Raw genomic sequence first — 21,622 nt, forward strand, 5'->3', positions numbered from 1 at the left:
AAGAGATGCCCTATGCAGCTCGACTAAAGAAACTCCAGCTCTACTCGGTTGCTTACTGCCTGCTCAGAGGTGATCTATGCCTGACGTATAAGGCCATGTCCAACCTGGAATTAATGGACAAGCTTCACCTCAAGAAACCAAATCTCTTAGAGCCACACTCTCCAGTGAATTAAACCTCAGCACAGCAATAAACAGGACGTGCTGGAGGGATAGATTCCTGTCCCAGAGACTTCCCTTGCTCTGGAATAGAATCCCAGTTTATGTTAGGCAGAGCCCCTCGCTGATTCTCTTCAAGATGAATCTTGACAAGTGGATGGAAAATCGTAAATTTACCCCCGGGATCACTTCAGTGGCCCTGCTAGACAGAGGCCCAGGAAACAAATTTAAAAGAGAGGCGAAAGCCAACACATTCTGGCTAGGCTTATAATTGCCCATGCATAGATAGCCTAGTACCTACCTATGAACCTATGAACCTACATGCTCTAGGGACCTAAATCTTGTCACCACAATAAACAGCACATGCAGGAGGGATAGATTCCTGTCCCAGAGACTTCCCATACTCTGGAATAAACTACCTATCTGTATTAAACAATGCTTCTCATTAGCACTCTTCAAGAAAAATCTTGATGATTGGATGGGAAATAGGAAATTCACCCTGGGGATCACTTCTGTGTCTCTGCTTGACAGTGGCACAGGAAAATAAATTTCTTGGGTGGCAAACACCAGGGTACCTTTTTGGCTGGGCTTGTATAGGCCCCAGGGCCAATAGCCTAGTACCTACCTATGAATCTATGAACCTATGAACCCTTGAGCCTTGCCTAAAAAAGGTAATATAGGGACAGCAAGAGCCTTGGCCAGTATTCAGAAGCATAGGGGTGACAGGTGCAAACCATCTGTAGCGAAGCAACGAGGCTTGTCTATCATGTCATCACAGGCAGAGACTGGATCCCCTTTGAATGACACTAGAAGCTCAGCCAATTGTTGAAGTTTATCGTCTTTCTGTTATATTGCAGTATCATGTAGGTGAAGGTAAGAGGCTACTCAAGGTCAAGGTCATACCAGCCTGGGCTACATGATCATAGAGCTACTATATATCTCTTGTCATGTTGTCCTGGGAGTTATGTCTCAGATCATTCACATTGACATGTACAAAGAACACGTCATATATGTACCTGTTCGGGAGTGATGTAAGTGCTTGTGTTATGTGGCGGATCATAGCACCTGAGAGACAACTGACAGTAACCTTCCCCTTGTCCAGCCGAGTGAGTGGAACATCTGTGTTCCTGACTATGAAGTCACCTATTACTAGTGTGTTGGGTATGTTGTTTTGCCTTAGGGCCTGTTGTGAGGCACACTGCTTTGGCGTATTATGTGTTTTCTGGCGTGTGCTTGGAGGTGCATATTGCTTGCTTGTCTGCTTAGGAGGACACTCTCTCTTTTTCAGATTTATATTTGTATTCTCCGAGTATGGTAATGTGTATTTATGTGTGTGTTTTGCTGGTGCTTATATTGTAGGTCTATGTAAGACAGTTGGTGTTGTGGTTGTATGACCCTACTCCTCTTGACTGTATTGTCCAGTATTGGGTTGACAGAGCTTAGCCACTGGTTTGACCCTGTGTGTGTCAGCATGTGGTGCATCAACCCATATATTATATGGTCATGGCCTATGCATACAATACAATCACAATACACCTAGTATGATAAGCCTGCTGAGGTTAGCAAATGTGAAAAAAACCTTTGGGCAAACTGTCAGCAAATAATGTCCGTATTGCACCCTGCAACTCCAAATTGCTTGCTGAAGTGTAAACATGTACTTAGTTTGGATTAAAAACCCTGCACTTGCCAACTGTGTGTGTGCGCGTCTGTCTCTCCCTGGGGAGAGAGCAACCTTTTTGGAGACTACTCACACCCCTTAAACATGGTATAATCATCATCAAGTCTGATGATGTCACCATCCTACAAATATACCTGTGGAAAGGAGAAGTTCCAGTAATGTGTATAGTGCATTGTATAAACGCATACTGCTGTAGTATCAAAATGTAGTTAGGTAGGGGTTTGAATCCTGCACTTACCAACTGTGTGTGTGTCTCTCTGGGGAGGAGTAATCTTTTTGGAGAATACTCACACTCCTTAAAAGTGGTATACTCATCTTTGTCAAGTCTGATGATGTCACCATCCTACAAATATACTTGTGGAAAGAAGAAATGCCCGTAATGTGTATAGTGTGTTGTGTAAATGCATGCTTCTATAGTATCATAATATAATTAGGCAGGGGTTGAAATCCTGCACTTGCCAACTGTGTGTATCACCCTGGAGAGGAGCAACCTTTTTGGAGACTACTCACACCCCTTAAAAGTGGTATACTCATCTTTGTCAAGTCTGATGATGTCACCATCCTACAAATATACCTGTGGAAAGGAGAAATCCCAGTAATTTGTATAGCACATCATTAAAATGCGTACTGCTGTATTATCATAATGAGGTTAAGTAGGGGTTTGAATCCTGCAACTGTGTACATGTGCCTTCCTGTGCAAGAGCAACCTTTTTGGAGACTACTCACACCCCTTAAAAGTGGTAGACTCATCTTTGTCAAGTCTGATGATGTCACCATCCTACAAATATACCTGTGGAAAAGAGGAATCTAACTAATGTAGATAGCGCATCATGGAAATGTGTACTGCTGTAGTATCATAACGTAGTTTGAGGGGGGGGGGGTTTGAATCCTGCACTTGCCAATGGTGTGTGTCTCCCTAGGTAAGAACAACCATTTTGGGGAATACTCACACCCCTTAAAAGTGGCATACTCATCTTTGTCAAGTCTGATGATGTCACCATCCTACAAATATACCCGTGGAAACAAGAAATCCCACTAATGTGTATAAAGCATCGTGTAAATGCGTACTGCTGTAGTATCATAATGTAGCTAAGTAGGGGGTGAAATCCTGCACTTGCCAAGTGTGTGTGTATCTCCCTGGGGAGGAGCAATCTTTTTGGAGAATACTCACACCCCTTAAAAGTGGTATACTCATCTTTGTCAAGTCTGATGATGTCACCATCCTACAAATATACCTGTGGAAAGATAAAATCCCAGTAATATGTATAGTGTGTTGTGTAAATGCATACTGCTGTAGTATCATAATGTACTTAAGAAGGAGTTCAAATCTCGCACTTGCTAACTGTATGTGAGAGTGTGTGATACTGTTGGTCAACGTAGAGTGGGTTTTGATTTTTTTAGTGTATGACATATCACAATGACAATTGTATGTGCATTACACATGTAAGGTAGCTGTGGGGCAAAGCCATATACATACATGTGACCTCAATTATTTCATAGGTGGGTACTCTGCTTTCTTCATGAACGCATCTGTTATTTTTGCCAGAGCGTGATGGCACTTTCTAGACCATAGGTCACTTCTGCATGCTAGTGACAAGCTTATGATCCCTGGGCTATGTTTTCTGTTTCATATCCAATCATCATGGTTTCTATTGAAGAGTGTGAGTGAGGGTTTATGCTTGAGGTGTATTTGAATCCTGTTCCAAAGCAAGCAAAGTCTGGCAAAGATGACTAATCATTATAGGTATGCAGCAACCTCTGTGGATCTGCATGCAAACCCTTTATTGCTTATGTGCTCCACAGAGGGATTTCCAAAACCCTTTGGTAATGTGATTATCAAAGGAGAGATGACTAAACACATGGCTCTATGTATACATTAGTACCTGTTCCACATTTTAGGGGCTACTATCTATGTTGTACTCTGGGGATACTTTGTTTTCTAAAAGTGGATAAATATGCGTTCTTTGGCTTATAGCTTTACAGCATGAGTTTGCACCAGGTATCTGTCTCTATGATACCCTTTTGGAGGATGTGTGTGTCATCTAGAGAATAAAGTATAGCCCACAGTATGCATTTTCATCAAACATGGCCAGACATATCCCTACTGTGTTTGCTTGTACCTAAGAAAGCTATATGCCAAACAGGAGTGGTCCCAGGACTGAGTGCAGTTGAATAACACTTGTTACTGGCATGGAATTGTACATGGAGGCTGCAAATGTTACTATGTGTCCTACATCTGTGCGTCAGTTGTCAATTCATCGTCTAACAATCGTTTATGGTCATTCTGTTGAGGTTATGTATAATACCAGAATGTGGGATGGGTATGAATTGCTGGTGAGGTATAGCTTGGCTGTGTGGACCTCACCTTCCTTACCTATAGCCGTGTTAAATGTCTTGAAGTCTACTAGGTGTATGAGCCATGATCTGGGCTGTAGAGAACCTAAGTGGGTATGGTGCAGTGTTTGCAGGTTCATAATGTCTCTGTTAATGACTTCCATAATGCTGTGCTCCATAGCCTTCCCGATAACATTTGTCTGGCTTATAGGGTGAGAGTTTCCAAGATCTGTTGTAGTTCTACCCTTACTCAATTTATGTTAACATTTGCACTGGGTGTGACAAGGGTGGACATGTTTTGGAATAAGTATATTAGAGGGTCAGCCCAGGTTTGAAGGTTAGTAGACCAAGCCAGATAGGCAGGATTAAGTTGGTTTGTACATGTGCTGAGGAGAGATGCAGAGTATATTGTGAAATAGATGCAAAGGATGAAGCCACCAGGTAACAGGAAAAGAGGAATGCCTAAGATGAGGTTTATGGCTGTGGTGAGAGAGGACATGCAGGTGGATGGTGTGACAGCACAAGATGCAGAGGGCAGGAAGAAATGGAAACAGATGATCTACTGTGGTGACCCCTAATGGGAGCATCTGAAAGGAGAAGAAGAAGACATTGTAGCTCAACCCTTGTGGACTGTGAACATCATTACTGTGCGTCATTCCACAAGTATGCAACATGTATAGAGGTTGCATCTGGACAGAGTGTTTAAGTGAGTGGTGACTTCATATGTCAGCTTGTGTATGACACAGCCAGGGACACTGTCCAGTACCATTGCCACTGTGGTTTGGACTTTGGTAAAGAGATGTTTTAACTAGAGTGTCTGTGAATCATCATGTTTTACATTCTTCAGGTCTGGAAATGTGGCCCTTGTGTAACGACAGGGTGGTGAAATTCGCATTCAAACTGTCTGACAAGAAATTGGTAATGTCAGTCAGATAAGTATACATTGTGACCATTTACATTATCTGTGACCCAATCTGAGATTTCCCCTGTAGATTATACACAACACTAAAGAAAGGTTTAGTGTTGTCTTTGGAATTCTTGCCATTTTGTATTTTTAAGCTTGCCTTGTATGTTTATTGAGGGGATTGTATTTTCCCAATGATACTGACCAGAGAGGTTATCCCTTCTTTGTATGTAACTCTTTTCTGGTACAACTTCACACTTTCTGTTATATATTTAGTTTATGGCAAGAGCCAATGAGGCAAATGCACTTTTACTGTATAAGTGAGAATTTCTTGTGTTTGTGATAGCACGGTCCATGCAACCCTGTAGGTGAACAGTGTGCATTACTAAAGGATTATGCAGCTGGGACAGTGTTAATCTTAGTAATGCAAACCAATGACAGATAGCAACAACAGCATCGCTCACAGCACAGTGTCAACCTATGTCATACACACACATGCGTACTCAAGTTCCAAAATGTGTGTAGTACAATGCATATTGGCCACCAATAGAAACTATGGGGTGTTAACACTGGCCAATACAGGGCATATCACCCTGCCCATGTGTCCAATATACATGTACATGCAGACAGTGCACCTCCACCATGTTCACAAATGGACACCTGCAAACCTGTGTTGCACACACCCCACACTTACTGTCCACTGTATCACACATGCTGACACATACATGGCTTTGATACACATCAGCCAAGTGGAACATGGGCAAACAAAACACAATTGGAATAAACACTGGTGAAAACAATACAACATTGCTAATTGCAGCTTTAATGCATCATGCCTGCTCAGCTACACCTTCAAGGATATCATTACACTTTACTGCTGACAACATGCTACACATCCAACCATTGCTATACTTTATTAAAGTCACCCTGTTCATCGGCACCATGTTAGCCTGTTCCTGCATCAATGTTACAGATGACAGGAGGTGGCACAGGTTTCGTCATATGCACAGGGTGTGTTGTTGTTTTGCCAGAGGCCTACACTGAGCCATACAATCGACATGTGTGTGTGAGTGTGTGTGTGAGGGCCATGAGTTCTGTTATGGGCCAGTGTTGATGTAATGTGTGTGGATATGTGTTTGCCCTAGGTTTCTGGTTTATGTGTGTGTATCTGCATGCACACAGTTCCACCATGTGGCTGCCATATACAGGGATTTGTGAGACAGCTACAGACTGTACCTGGCAGGCTTTACAGATCACTGTCTGTGGTCATGGATATGGAACCTGTGCCTGGCAGGGGTGCTACAGACAGTATCAGGTACTAATCCAGATTGGGTACTATCCAAACAGGTTGACAAATGTCCACTGGATCCAGGTCCCTGCTGGGACTGGCCAGAGCCACGTGCACGTGGTCTGCTAGGACGGTCTATGGACAGCCCGCCCAACATTGCTGGGGCTGGTACTGGCACTACGGGAGTGGCTGTGACTTGCTGGATGTCCACGGTGACCTCCAGCTGCTGATGTTGCTGGCATACATCCATGTCGACGTCTCAACCATCCCACACTGTCCTGACACATGGACATGTGGGGAGGACATCCAATGTCTCACCCCAAAGTCTATCAATGACCTCAGTGTAGTTACGTATGGCACCTGCTAGGTCATGGATACTGTCATTTACAGAGGTGTAATGAGCCCTCTGTGCCCTTATCCCCTGTCTGGTGTACTGCTCCATTTGTGTCTGTGCCTCCATGACAGCCTGGAACATGCATGTGGTAGAAAGAGGTGTGGCACATCTGCCAGAGGCATGATGACCAGCAGTGCTCTGACGAGACCCATGGGCATCTGCCTATGTGGTGCCATTCTAGAGACATCTGGCTTTGGCTGCTGTGTCCTGATACATGTGCCATAGATACCATACTGTCCGGGCCAGTGCCAACCGAACACTGTCCCTCAGCTAAGGGCAATTGTGATGATGGATGTACAAGCAGTATGACTGTGTCCATGGATGAGGTGCAAACTTTTGTACTGTCAATTGGTGGCCCAACAACAGACCCTGACAAACCTGCCTGTGCCTCAACACACCTATCCTCATCATCACTGTCTGACTCAGTGACATCAGGTTCCCTGCTGTACTGAACTAGCCCCACCTTGGCATCTGTGAGAGGAAAACACAAAACACACTTTAAGACCTGAACATGACTTCAGACCACATGCGTACATGCACAAATGCACACATGCACACATGGGCACATGTACACATGCACACATGCACACACACAAAAATACACTCCTCCCTAAAGCAGACACACACAACACCAGCAATCACAGAACATACACAATAGCAGGTGATGGTGGGGTACAGCATCACAAGCAAAACAGTCATATCACACATGTCAGCATGCAGGGCATGTATTGCTCAACAGCATGCAGTGCAAGTGTAGTCAGTCCTTGTTACTAACAGTATACATGGCTTTGATGCATGTGTTTTGTTATTAGGTGATTACCCCCCGGAACACAATGCATACATGGACACAACATTGCTGTGCAGGTATTCATAACCCTGTAATGTACTGTGCACCATAACTCACAAGTGTACATAATATTGCTGAATGTGTATCTGTGTGTCAGATAGGTATCCAATGCTGATTACAGCCTCTGTGTCTTTAGCAAATAATTGTGGACACATTGTTAGCACATGCATGATGAGTATTCACACATCATCTGTGGTGCATGGATAATTGATGGAATACCATTCAGCCACATGCCCAATGTATGGTACTTATGGTGAGTGTAGATCATAATGTGGACATGCCAGTCTCATCCATGACATGGCATGATAAAACACAACTGTATAAATATATATATATATATATATATATATATATATATATATATATATATAAACACTACACATACCCAATGTGTGTCATATGACCTAGCCACTCAATAGCATCACAAGACATATATGTGTCAGTTGTGCAAATAGTGATTAGTATGCATACTGTTTAGAGGTGCATATGTGTGCACACATGCAACATTAAGGTGCATAGCAATGAAAGCTATGTGTAGTACTGTGGTTACAATAACTGGAAGGGGTATAGTACCATAGGTCATCATCATGAAGCATCAGGTGGTCACTCAAGGCTACAAATGTTTCCCAAACCAGCACTAATCATGCTGTGCCGGAACTGTACTACCTTGGCTAAATTCACCATTTCACAACCAGTTGTTACATGAGTTTGTAAAGAGGCCAATAAGGAGCATTCCCTGACATTAATGTGGAGTGTGTTGCAAAGTGTTTAAATGCCCCATGATAGGCCTCTACCCCTCAGGTATATTATGTGTAATGTGTGGATGAGAATTTGGATACTGGAGTGTGTCTTTACAGATGGTTTGGGAATCCTTTATGTGCAGCATGTTAAAATGCTCTGTGTATGACATAGATGCGTATGTTATGTACATGTTGAGTATCAACTGTGCCTATCCAATGGTCACTACAGTCAAGTCACATTTGTTTGAGATGGTCTGGGTATTGCATGTGTTTGAGGCAGCTAATCACATTAGTGAGATGTGCTTGCTCTTACACCAAACATACACAGGATGCATTATGGGTAGGTGTGTTACATGTGTACATGTCCTACACCTTAACTATGACATGCACTTTTTATTTACAATAATAAATGTAGAACACACTCACCAGCATCTGTCTGCTGCCTTGATGTCACCCCAGAGGGACCTACATAGAAATGAGACAGTTTGTCAGTGGCCACAACTGTGGCATTGCTACTGTGTGTTTGCAATCTTACAGTACAACAACAGTTTACATTCACAGGGCTACATATTATGTTCCAAATGATCAGTATTGCACAACAACAGGCTCCGCATCATTGAACAACACACTCCACATCTCACATATGCATGATCTACCAATACAGATAAAAGTAGTCTACAGATGTGCCATGTTACCTATAAGCTCCATGTGTGCTTGTTGGGTGGCTCCAACCTCCATCATGGTGTATGTCTGCTGCTGTTATTGTTGGGCAGGTGCCACCAGGCTCAGGAGCAGCTCCTCCATTCTGGTCAGGGGGGGTGGATATTAGCACCACCTCCTGTTGCAAGCTGTTGTCTACGCACATCAGCAGCACGCTGACGGACATGTCTGAGAAGATCACTGCAGTGGTGGTGTACCTGCTCATATGTCCAGTTATGCAGGCCAACCTCATTGACCCTGCGGACAACATCTTGCCACATTGTAGTACGCTCCTGCTGGTCCTGGCTGGTTCGTGAGAACATGAGATGGTGGTGCTGAATCATACTGCTAGTAATGATATCATCCTCAGCACTACTGTAACTGGGATTCCAGCAATGGTCCATGATCCCTGGAAGACATAAATACAAAAATATGTCTGAGCAAGTCATATGGCACATTTAACATTATACAGTACAGATATCACTGAATTGCCATATATAGGAACCTATAAGCTAACCGAGTGTGAAACATTGTAACTGCCACTTATGACTGTTCACCCCACAACTGCTTGAAAGTGCCTTGCTCACTCTCTATCTAATGAACCATGTTATGCATAACAACAAAATAAAATCACTATACAAGACTATACAAGAGTACCTGGCACACTGTATGCAACACAATGCACCACCTAGCCACAGCAGATATACATCAAGCTGATGTGTAAAGAAATATATCATCCATCACAATCAGTGTAAGGTCCAGTAAATGTATTACTATTATACCCCACAACTTGTTAATGGCAAACCTGTGGTCAAAATATGTGCACAATTGGGAATATAGGTTGCATACTGCTGTAGTACACTATGAATGTTGCTAGATATGCAGTTATATGTTTTACCACACATATGTCAAAGGACATGTTCCAGACATAGCCATACACACATCAGACATAATTACAGGACACAAAGGTATGACAACCCAGATAAGCTTTCAGTGTGTACTATACAGTACTGTGTGTCAGTACTTACACAACCTTAATCTTGAGAAATGCAATCTGTGACGAATACAGGGACCACACAAAACAATGGATGCAAGCAATGTGGACATACACCATACTTTACTGTACAGGCCCAGAGCTTCAAGTAGTACTACAGTGCACACAGGATTTACATTCAACATCAGTACCAATCAATAATCATAGATGTAGTGCTTTAGCCTCCAATGACACACCCTAGTTAAAACCAAGGGACTTAATCACACTGTATGCGATAGCACTTGCTCTGCCTAGCAACATAATACACAGCTTTTGCTAGGATCAAAGCAAGGACCTATAAAACCATGACATAAACAGTTTCCCACTAAGCTATCCCACAGATACATATCTTTGACGTATTCACAAACATATTGACCATCACAGTCAGTCAACAGTACAGAGAATCTATTGCAACAAGTAGATGTAGGTGTGTATGAGTATTTATAACGATATATATATATATATATATATATATATATATATATATATATATATATATATATATATATATACATATATGTGTGTATATATACATATACACATCCATTGGTCTACATATACATATATATGTAGGCACATATACATTTCACCTTTCATGGTAATAATATCAATTATACAAGAGATGTAAGGTGTACAGTAATGTAATAAAATTGCACAGTCTTCTTTAGTAGGCCTTACTGTCTTCAACATTGCAAACTGAACAAACCACCCACAGTGATTAACCACTACATGTCATATACCAGCACTGTATGCTGTCTTGTTTTTCACACACTAAAACCTACATACAAATATGTGAATACTAACCTTCACCAACATATATATATATATATATCTCCCCCATTCACAAACTGCTGCAATATGTCCCCTGCTCTAAGCACATATACAGATGTGAATATATATGACACATATATATTTCCCCATATGTATATGGAATACACACACAAGGTCCACACTGTTGTAAGTCCCTGGACCTCACATCTGAACTGTTGGGCCTTGCTGCAACACAAACAGGTATCACATATGAACACACACTAACATTAGGGGGGGTATATATGGCAACATATGCTAGATATGCATACTAGACTGCTGCAGCAGTTACCAGTGCTAAGCTACACTTTAATATGACTATCATGCATGTGTTGTTCTGTCACACCCATGTTTATATAATGTCAGCGCTAATCCCCCCAACAGCCATTGGCCACACTATTGTACAGAACACAGATAACATGGATCAGATCTTTGACATTTAATGCTGAGCTACACATTTCACAGGTATGTCCCACTGCCCACAGGTACACACATTGTCCATAGCAGTAGTTAAGCAGAACATCTGTGCATAAAGAATTACTGCTGCCACATATGAATGGTTCACATTATGTAGACTATTCTTCAATAACATCTACTACATGCCAGTAAATACATATGTGTCACATACCTTTCCTTTGTATGATTTGATATTTCTTTTTCCTTTTCTCTGTCTCTCTCTCTCTCTCTGTCTCCCTCTCTGTCAGTCTCTGCAATAGAATGATTGAGTTTGTTGGCAGAAATTGCAGCCTGCTTTTGTAGGAATTTGCACATGAGCATGTGATGGCCTCTACACCAATTAGTGGCCACCATTTACTAATTGCATGCAGCCTGCTGTGTAGTAATTGCAGTAATCACTGTCATAGCAACCCAGTACTATAAATTGCTGACTCGTGTAGGCGTGGCCCTTTCAGCTTTCCAAGATGGAGATCATCCTTGTTTGCTGTGGACATCATTGTTTAAGACAGAAGGTTGGTATAGTTCTTATATCAGAAGCCAGGAGTATAGCCAAAGATTTACATTTTGTACTCAGACCTAATGTTGCTGCTTCCAGTATCCACTTGTCAGTGTAGAATTGTACTCACCCCTCAAAATGCTGCCCCAAGATACATGGAAAGATGTACTTTCTTTTCAACTGTTACAATTAACTGCCATACAAAGCTAGTTTTTGAGATGTATTCCTTTGGCACAAGAATTGTTTGTGAACTGCTATACTGTGAATATTAATTTACTCAGTTATAAACAGTTTGTGCTTTTTTAGTGTTGACATTAGCACAAGCTGCTCAGAAAAACTGGACACATTTCAGTACTGTGAGTATGCTTACCTACATCCTTGGTAGACCCTGTGCACACAGGTATATTCTACATTTGGGTAGGGTTGCAGTAGTACAGAGAGCATAAGTACTATTGTGTGGATTTCATCTTGCTGGACTTACATGATTGCTGTGTACATCTTAGTTTATCAAGGCAAGTAGTCTGCCTGTGTAACTCCCAACTGTGGACCTATCCACATGACAGCCAGATAATAGCCTGTTATTTTTTGTCTGTGCACCACACAGGTCTTTTCAGCAACAGAGCAACGGCATTCTTACAGTTGTTTGCTACCAGTACATGGCTACATCCATTTGTATTTCAGTGTTGTATTCCTACATAAGGGTATGCTTCTGAAACTCCTTCCAAAGCTATTTGCGCAGTGTGTAACAGCAGAAAGGCTGATATGCCTCTGTGTTTCTGCCTCTGCCCGACCTCTCAACCACTCAGGTACATATTTGAACAGACTCAGGGAAAAGTAAATAAAAAGTCAGGGACAATCAGGGACACCTTTAAAATATTAGTGTCATTAAGATGAGACATTGAGAGACTCAGAACATATGAATTAATACACCTTTTCTGAAGTAAAAGAAGTGTCTAACTCTTAATTATTGTCATTATTCATTAAGTGTAATTCACCACCTTTCTGGCCAAAGTCAGTAGTTTTCGGAGGGATTCACAGGGACAAAGCTAAAATTTGTTTCAAAATCAGGGACATCCCTGAAAGTTAAGGACAGTTGGGAGGTATGGCCTCTGCCCTAAACAGATATGCCAATGTTTGTTCTGCTGTGATACTGTGTGGGGTTGTAAAGTGATGGTGTAATATTATTAACTGCAAGAATGGCTGCTTCTCTTATCACAGTCATGTAATGTAATCTCACAACAACTGTTGGTCAGCATCCACAGAACAAGTTGTGTGGTATGGTATTCCTATTTTTCCTTTACATTCACTCATTCTGATGCATGATATATTTATTTAAGCACCAACTTGATGTATATTGACTGCGGCTTAGCGGTACTTCATGTTGTGTAGTGTGTGCAAGGTCCAGGGTTCGAGACTTAAAGAGGTGTTTTATTTTGCTCCTGAGCAGAACAAGGGCCCTCACATACAGAGTGACTAAGGCACTTTTAAGCAGTTGTAAGTGGGCTTGTGTGGGTTTGCGCATTGCTGTGCATTGCTTAGCTAAGCGCAAACTTGCGCAAACCCGCTAACTACTGCTTAATAGTGCTTACCCCAACTAACCCCCATGCTCATTTCTTTGAAAGAAAAGAAAAATGGGGAGACAGGAAAGTGGTGAAAAAAGGGCACAAAGAGGGAAAGACAGCATGGAAAATAGCTTGGAATTTGCAGGACGGGTGTAGGGAAGGTCCATATCTGCCCATTTCTTCAACAGCAACAGATATGCATATGCAATAAATTTGGAGGTAGATATGAACCTTTCAACTCCTGAGAGAGGGGTGAGGACAACAAAGTATGTTGTAATGCCAATTAAATAACATTTTATGTGTCCAGTGGACATCTGTGCAAAATGGGCAGCTATGTATGGGGCGTAATTTTTTTTTGGGAGCAGATTGTTCTTTTTTTTTCAGGTGAGAGTGGAATGTGGGGTAGGGGAAGTAGGTATATTTGGGGATGTAGGTTGGGGAGGTAAACAGACAGAACAAACAAGATGCATACAGGGGTGGTATATGACACATGTGGTGGGTGGACACCTTTGACGGGGAGGGATGTTTGGAAATCGCAAGCCCATGAGCCCCCAGATGGAAACAGTGGGACTGAGGTCCCCACCCATGGGCAGTCACCACTGCACCTTCACGGCCCAGATGGTGGCTGTGCTGGGGGCTGTGTAGGAGGGGCAGGCTGACCCAGGAGTTGTGCCACTCGGGCCTCAAGCTGGCATAGAGGTTCTGCAACAGAACGTTCAATCTCTCTACATACACCAGCCCGGACTGTTCAAAGGATGATAGGTGGTCCTCCTCCACCCACGCTTGCATGGGGAGGCTGAGCCCCATCCCCTGCAGCGCTTTAACCCAAAGGTCACACAAGGCCAATGGAGGAGGAGGTCCCAGGCTGGGCACCTGATCTGCGGATGCCAGGTTCCATTGACAGCTGAGGTGGGACAGGTGGGTCCGCTGGGACCGGCCTTCCCATACGAACTAGGTTTTGGAGAGTTTAATAAAGATATGGGTTAGTAACAGTCAACAGAATTTCCAATTAGTTATAACAGCATGCAGAAGTATTCCCATTAACCCAACACACCAGATTTTCAACAGTTGAAAAGCAAGCATAACACATGTACATATAGAACAATAGTGGCCATTACAACAGCATGCAGGTTTAATTGATGGCAACAGGCCACCCATATTGTGGTATTTTAACAGGGCACATGCATAGAAATAAATGCAAATATTTATAAACCAATAGGACATATGTCCAAACAAATGTTTTGAGATTAGACATACCAATTGAGGCATGAAATTGCATTTCTTATGCACATACAGTAGGGTGGAAAAAGATAGCTCAATTAACAACTTATATATCCTTCTAGTTTTCACTACATTCCTATTAACTGCAGTTATATATCCCTTACATGTATTATTACACTACCCAATGTCCTTATATTGTGCAATTGGAATTTGCTAGATTGTTATATACATGAGCTGTATCTTACATAAAAACTGTCCAAGATGCAGCTGTTACTGCAACATATTTTGAGAGTTGCTCACACACACTACTGCTAAGATGGTACACTGACAGCTCTACTTCCATATAATTATCTAGATATGTTCAGGTGAAAGTATCAGTTATATGTTAACAGCTCCCTGCATTTCTGGCAGCCCACTGACATTTCCCAGGAACACAATACCAAGATACTCATGTGCCAGATTAACCTGTATATGCTAGGCATGAACCAACAGGTGAGGGCTGTAAATATGCATAAACGCTACTGGCACTCCCTTCATCCATGTTATATGGGCCTACCCAAGTGTGGGTTTACACTGCTTAATACAACACTACTATTTGTAGAATGCAACAGTAAAACAACATATTATATAATATATATATAATTCATTCACTACTACATTTAACATTTCAATGCTTTTTACAAAACTTATATACAAAAAATGTCAGGAAATATTTTTGTATACAGATTTCCAACAGAAAATGAAACGTGTAGTTGTGGGACTCGAACTGGGAATGCCTTCTCTTTTTGTGGAGGCTCTAACCACTACGCTATCGCTATTTTGCTTAATTTTCATATATTTTTTTTATTATCCTCTTCTGGTGTCTAAGCTGCTAACTGTAGCTAAGCAATGGGCAAACCCGCACAAACATGTGCAAATACGGACAGCTATATCGGATGAAATAAAAAAAAATAAAAAAACTCTATTTTTTAATTTTGTCAGTTGTTTAACATATGGGGGAGTGTAATGTTACATTGTGCACATGTGAGCGGACTCGCACATATAACTTGAAATTGCGGCATTTCTTCATTGCAAGGGCGTGGATTTTTGGACTGCTCGGCAGTCCAACACACCCCCTACACTCGTCCACGCTCCATGTAAGCTTTACAGTTGAGGCAACGTGCTCTCATTAATATGCATGACGCGCTGCCGTCATACTCTTATACTGGTGCTTTTGTGTAAGACTAATCTAGTCTTACAAGGAAGATTAGTAAATCCTGGGGAATGTTTTAACTATGATTTATAAAATTTGCTTTAAGACTTAGAACCTAAAGAATTTTACCACTGTAAAAATAGTTTCTCCTGAAGAGTTTGCCATTTATACTTCTTTCATAACCCCTATGGTTCCAGAGATATGAACATTTGTTTGAAATGTCAGGACATAATCTGACTCTATCAAAAGGCTTAGGCTCCGTCCTTTGAAAGTCAGAGTGCAAACTTCCAGAGCTCCATTGGAGTGAATGAGTTAAGTGATCATAATGCACTGGAATGGAAGGAAATATAAAATTTAATTATAAAAATTTAGTTACGATAAATAGATTGCCTGTATATATTACAACATTGGATTATCTTAAAATGTGATTAGTTAATGAAATTGATAGTTTCTTATTAATAAAAATGATGATTTGTTAAAGGCATACCTAAAGGAGTAAAGGAGGAGACTGAATTCATAATAATGACCTGAGAACTTTTCAACAAGAATTTACAGTACAGTTATACCTGTTATTCACTAGGTCATATAAATATGGGGAGATTCCTCAAGATTGGAGACATGCACTTATTAAGCCTGTCTTTAAGGGAATGAGGAGCAGGACAAACCCAGAGTCATATGGACCCTTAAGCCTACTTTCGTGTTATGGAAAAATAATGGAGAAAGTAATATTTGGATAAGTTATTGTCAGAACTGGATATGTTGGGTCTTGAAACCATATATCAGCATGCATGCATTGAAAAAAGATATACTACCACCTGTAACATGATGTTCTATAACAATATAATAACAGCTATGAATGAAAAATTGTGTTGTGATATAATTTATATAGATTTAACTTCAGCATTTGACAGGGTCATACATAAAACAGTGATCAATAAATTAGTACAACTAGGTATTGATTTGCTCTTGATAAGATGGATAGCTGCATGGCTTAGAAATAGAACATGGCAAGTATCATACAGCAACCGGACAGATATAATCCTTGGTTACAGTCAGGGTGTCCCACAAGGCTCTGTCCTAGGCCCTTACTTGTTTAGATTGTACCTTTCAGACCTAATGTTTTCATCTGAGGTGCTTTACAGTCTATATGCAGATGACCTGAAGTTGAGTAAACTGATTACATGTGTTACTGATAAGGCATGTCTGCAAAATAACTTCACTAAATTGACCATTTGGGCACAGGAGGATAATATGCTGATAAATACATAAAAAAAACTAAGCATATAAGATTTGGGAGACATAAATTGAAAGGTGAATATTTAATACAGCACACATTGATTGAAACTGTAGACTAATTTAAGGACCTGGGTATGTGTGTAGATTCAGCTATGAGTTTTTCTAATCATGTCACCCAATTGGTTATTGATAGTTAGAGAACTATAGGTTGTATAAAAAGATTTGCAAAGTCTAGGAAGTTAAAATAATGAACTCCTTATTTGTTAGTTACATTAGACCCAAACTTGAATATGGAATAACAATATGGAAACCTTATAAAAAACAAGCATGAGTAAACTGAAAAGAGTGCAGTGAAAATATAACAAGGGGATCAATGGATGTGAAATTTTAAGTTATTATGAAAGACTAAAATATCTGAACTTGTACAGTGTCGCTTACAGATATCTAACAGGAGATCTCATTCAGATATATAGGGCATTTAGAAACAACTACCTCTGGGAATAATTGGGGTTATCAAAGAGTACTAGAGAATCATCAGAAAACCTATGTAGAAGATTCTATAGGAATGAGAAATGTACTATTTAGTTCTCTGACAGAGTAGCCAGTGCATGGAACAGACTACCAAATCAGATTAAAGCAAGTACTTGTTTATATATTTTTAAGAACAGCCTGGACACTTATTATAGGAACAAGTGCTTTGGTATATTGGCAAGCTAGAAGGACATTAATGCCCGTGCTTGAAATATTTTTATGTATGCATGTATGTACTTAAATGGGAAATTATTAATATGGATCAGGAAAAGAGTAACTCATTACAGCAGAGTACACCTCTGGGTGTTTCTGCAGTTACCTCCTACTGCACCTCTAGACATCAAATATTGCTTGCTCATATTTGCATTAATAATTTCAAAACCATGCTACATACAAGGTATCAGAATATTTTTTTTCCTTGAAGCATGCATGCTGGCAAACAAAGTTGCATTGATATTTGACCTTTGTCAATGAGTATTTGCTAGAACTATAAGGTGATAACACACTCAAAAGAGCTGTACTGGAGGGAATGAGTTAAGGAATGGGCTAGGGAGTTTCATGATATACAAGCAAATTTACAAAAAGAGTATATTGGAGTTATAGACTGGAAATAAGAAATTATCGCAGGTCAATACATTTAAATGACAGAAGATTCCTTTTCATTAATCGTTAATAGGTCTGGTAAAATTTAACTTTTCCACTTATTAAATAATAACACGAGGTGTGAAATTTTAATTAAAAAATCTATAACTCTGTCTAAACAAAATCATATTCAAGGGATCAAAGATTTAATCAAAGATTTAAAGAGTGGAATAATCAAAACTGATAAAAAAACTTTTAATTTAGAAAATATAAGAATATCAGTTCTCATAAAAGTAAGGAAGTTACTAATTTGGCTCACACTAAGTTTACAAAAAGAAATATAAATATTAAAATGTTAGATGAAGTAAAAAATGTGTATCAATAAAAGAATAAGTAAAAATTAAACTACTTACATTAATAAAGACTTGAAGAACAATAACACTCCTGGTTCAGATGGTATAATTGCAGAGATTTATAAAATATTTGTGGACAAGTCTGCATGCTTTTGACATTAAACATTTGTTGAAATTTAAAAAAAGAACAGTTCTTCCTGGAAATACTCATATAAATCATCTATTTTGAAACAAAATAAAGACCACTTAGCATGTTCCTCATATAGAATTATTTTGCTTCCAAATATCAAATAGAAAATGTTTGTTTCTGTTTTTTTTTATTCAAATAGAAAAAAAAAACATATTCTATTCCTGAAATCCTAAATGAAGGTCAAGTTAGATCCATTAAAAATAGACAAACCCAGGATAGAATTAAGATGATTTTGATGCTTAGATATATCGCTTTTAATAACAATTTAGAATCTGCATTTATAAGTTAAGATGTAGCAAAAGCATTTGATTCTGTTATGCAGGACTATATATTTAAGTAACTGGAAATACTTGGTTTTCATAATGATTTCATAAGTTTAATTAACAAGTTAAATATTGAAAATAAGGTATACTTCAAAACTGAACCTTGCTCATTTAATTAAATAGACATTAATGGAAATATTAAACAAGAGTGCCCTCTTTTATTCATTCTTTTTGTGTTTATGGCTGAACCCCTAGTGGAAGCTAAAAGAAAAATAAACTGATTAATGGCCTTATGATAATTAGCAATTAGGAATAAAAATCACTATTTGCTAATATATTATATTAACTATAAAGCTAGGTCTTCTATAAAGCATTAGTAAGAACAACTAAAGAGTTTAAGTGATGTTTGGTCTTATCTTTTAATAAGAAAAATATAATACAATCTTATAAAATAATAAGCAAAGTGATTTCTTTTCAAGTCAATTTGTTATTAATTGGAATGCTTAAACTAGTTTATTTAGGTATATCCAAAAGAAAAAAATGACTAGATACCAGACCTGTACATTTGCATTATAGAAATGAATGAATTACTTAACAAATGGAACAATCTATCCTTCAGATTTCAAAAAAGATTACAATTATTAAAATGGTAAGTCACTCTGTGTGTATTTACACTGTTGAAACTATAGTTTAATTGCTAATAAAATCATAAAAATCATCCAATTAAAGTGGGTTCACTATGAAATCTTGAAATACTGAAATCCCGAATTTCAGTATTTCGAAATTACATAGCCGAAACCTTAAAATCCCAAAAACCCATAATCGCAAAACTCAAAGTCCCGAACCTACACTACACACAGAGCACACACATAAACACACACAAGTTCACCCCACAAGCACACAGACAAACCTAGACCACATATAAGCAGGGGGCAAGCTGCACCCTCATGTAGGGGGCTTTGCCCCCCACCCCCCCTACTTATATATACTAACTCCGAGATCGCACAATCAGACACACAAAAGTAACTCACAACTACACATTTCACAGTCCATCACACACACTCACATCACAGTCACAACACACACTGATATACATTAAAGCCCCTAACCAACACACTTGCACATACATACATACCCAAACTAATATCTAACCATTCACACACTGCAACACCAGAAGCACTAATTTAAAATCTCAGTACTTTAAGATTTTTAATTTCATGCTTCTGGTGTTTCGGAATTTCAAGGCTTCGGTGTTATAATTTTGAAATACTGAAATTCGGGGTTTCACTATTTCAAAGTTATGAACGAAACCCATTAAAGTATATTATGATTTCTTTGGTTTCCAAATAAACTCATTTATTCTTTAATCATTACATTTGAGCATGGAAGTAAGGTGATATTAAAGGACTTGACAGGTAAACTTACTCAAATGCAGCTATGTTTAAAATGATTGTTCTTTGTGTAGATGATAATTATTTTGTTAATAGGAATTCATGACATACTTGTTTGAATTAAAAAAAAAATCAGAATTACATAAAATGGCATAGATTTAGGTTTTAATAAGTTATGGATTATACTATGTTTTTATTTTCTATTTAAAATCTACAATTTTAATATTCAAAATACAGTAATTAAATAAAATACAGTAATTAAAAACTTTCAACTTTCTATAAAAAATTTTGAATTAAAATTGTGGGTACAATTTTTTCCACTTCTATCATTAGACAACCAACTGTAGAATTAAATTATCATTGTTTAGATATTTGGAAGAATAATTTCATATGATGATATAACTGTTTTTAAGATAAACCTTTGAAAAATATAAATAAATATTTGAATTTAGATTATTACAAATAAATAGAATACTTCTGCAGTTAATTAGACTTTAAGAACAAGAAAAAAAAGTTTTTCTATACCTTCTAATAAAAAGCCACTGCTTTTAGAATGTGTGCCAATTTATTTTTGAGCAAAGAATTTAAAACAATTTATCTAATTTGCATAAAATAGTTTTAAACTATAGAGGTAACATTAACAATAGAGTTTGGCAATTCTTTTTTTTTCAGAGTGCACAATATAATTATTCAGATCAAAATTAAAATTATTTGAAATCTATACAATTTACTTTTCAAGTTCAGATTTGGAAGATTTACATTTGGTAGTGGATTCATAGAGCTTTTGTAACTCACTGGTAGAATAGCTAAAATAAATGGAAATGGCCAGACACTTATTTGAAGATGTAATACTTAATCTAAAGCAAATGGGAAACATATATTTGAATGCAATTGTGTTTTTCTTTTGTGAAATACTTGTTGAAATAGTTGAAATAGTTGTGTTATACTTTTCTGAAAGTATGAATCATTTTGTTAAAGCATAATGGAATGACAATATAAAGAATGGTAACTGACATGTATTTTATTATCCTATGCCTAGAGGTATTATGTCTGATGAATTTCCAATATTGTGGCTAAATTTAGCAGTTTTGAGAAAAGTTGTCACTAATATATGGAGACAGAAGAGATAACCTATATTTATGGATTTCCAGCTTTTGAATTCAGCAATAACTAAAGAGACTGCATTTAAGAACAGGCATCTAAGAAAATGTCTTCCTCTAACTACTTTACTAAGTAGTGTTAAGTAGTGTTACTATTTCAGAACTCTGA

The sequence above is a fragment of the Protopterus annectens genome, chromosome 8.part1 (assembly GCF_019279795.1).
Source record: "Protopterus annectens isolate FY-2018-M chromosome 8.part1, PAN1.0, whole genome shotgun sequence".
NCBI classification, from domain to species: Eukaryota; Metazoa; Chordata; order Ceratodontiformes; family Protopteridae; genus Protopterus; species Protopterus annectens.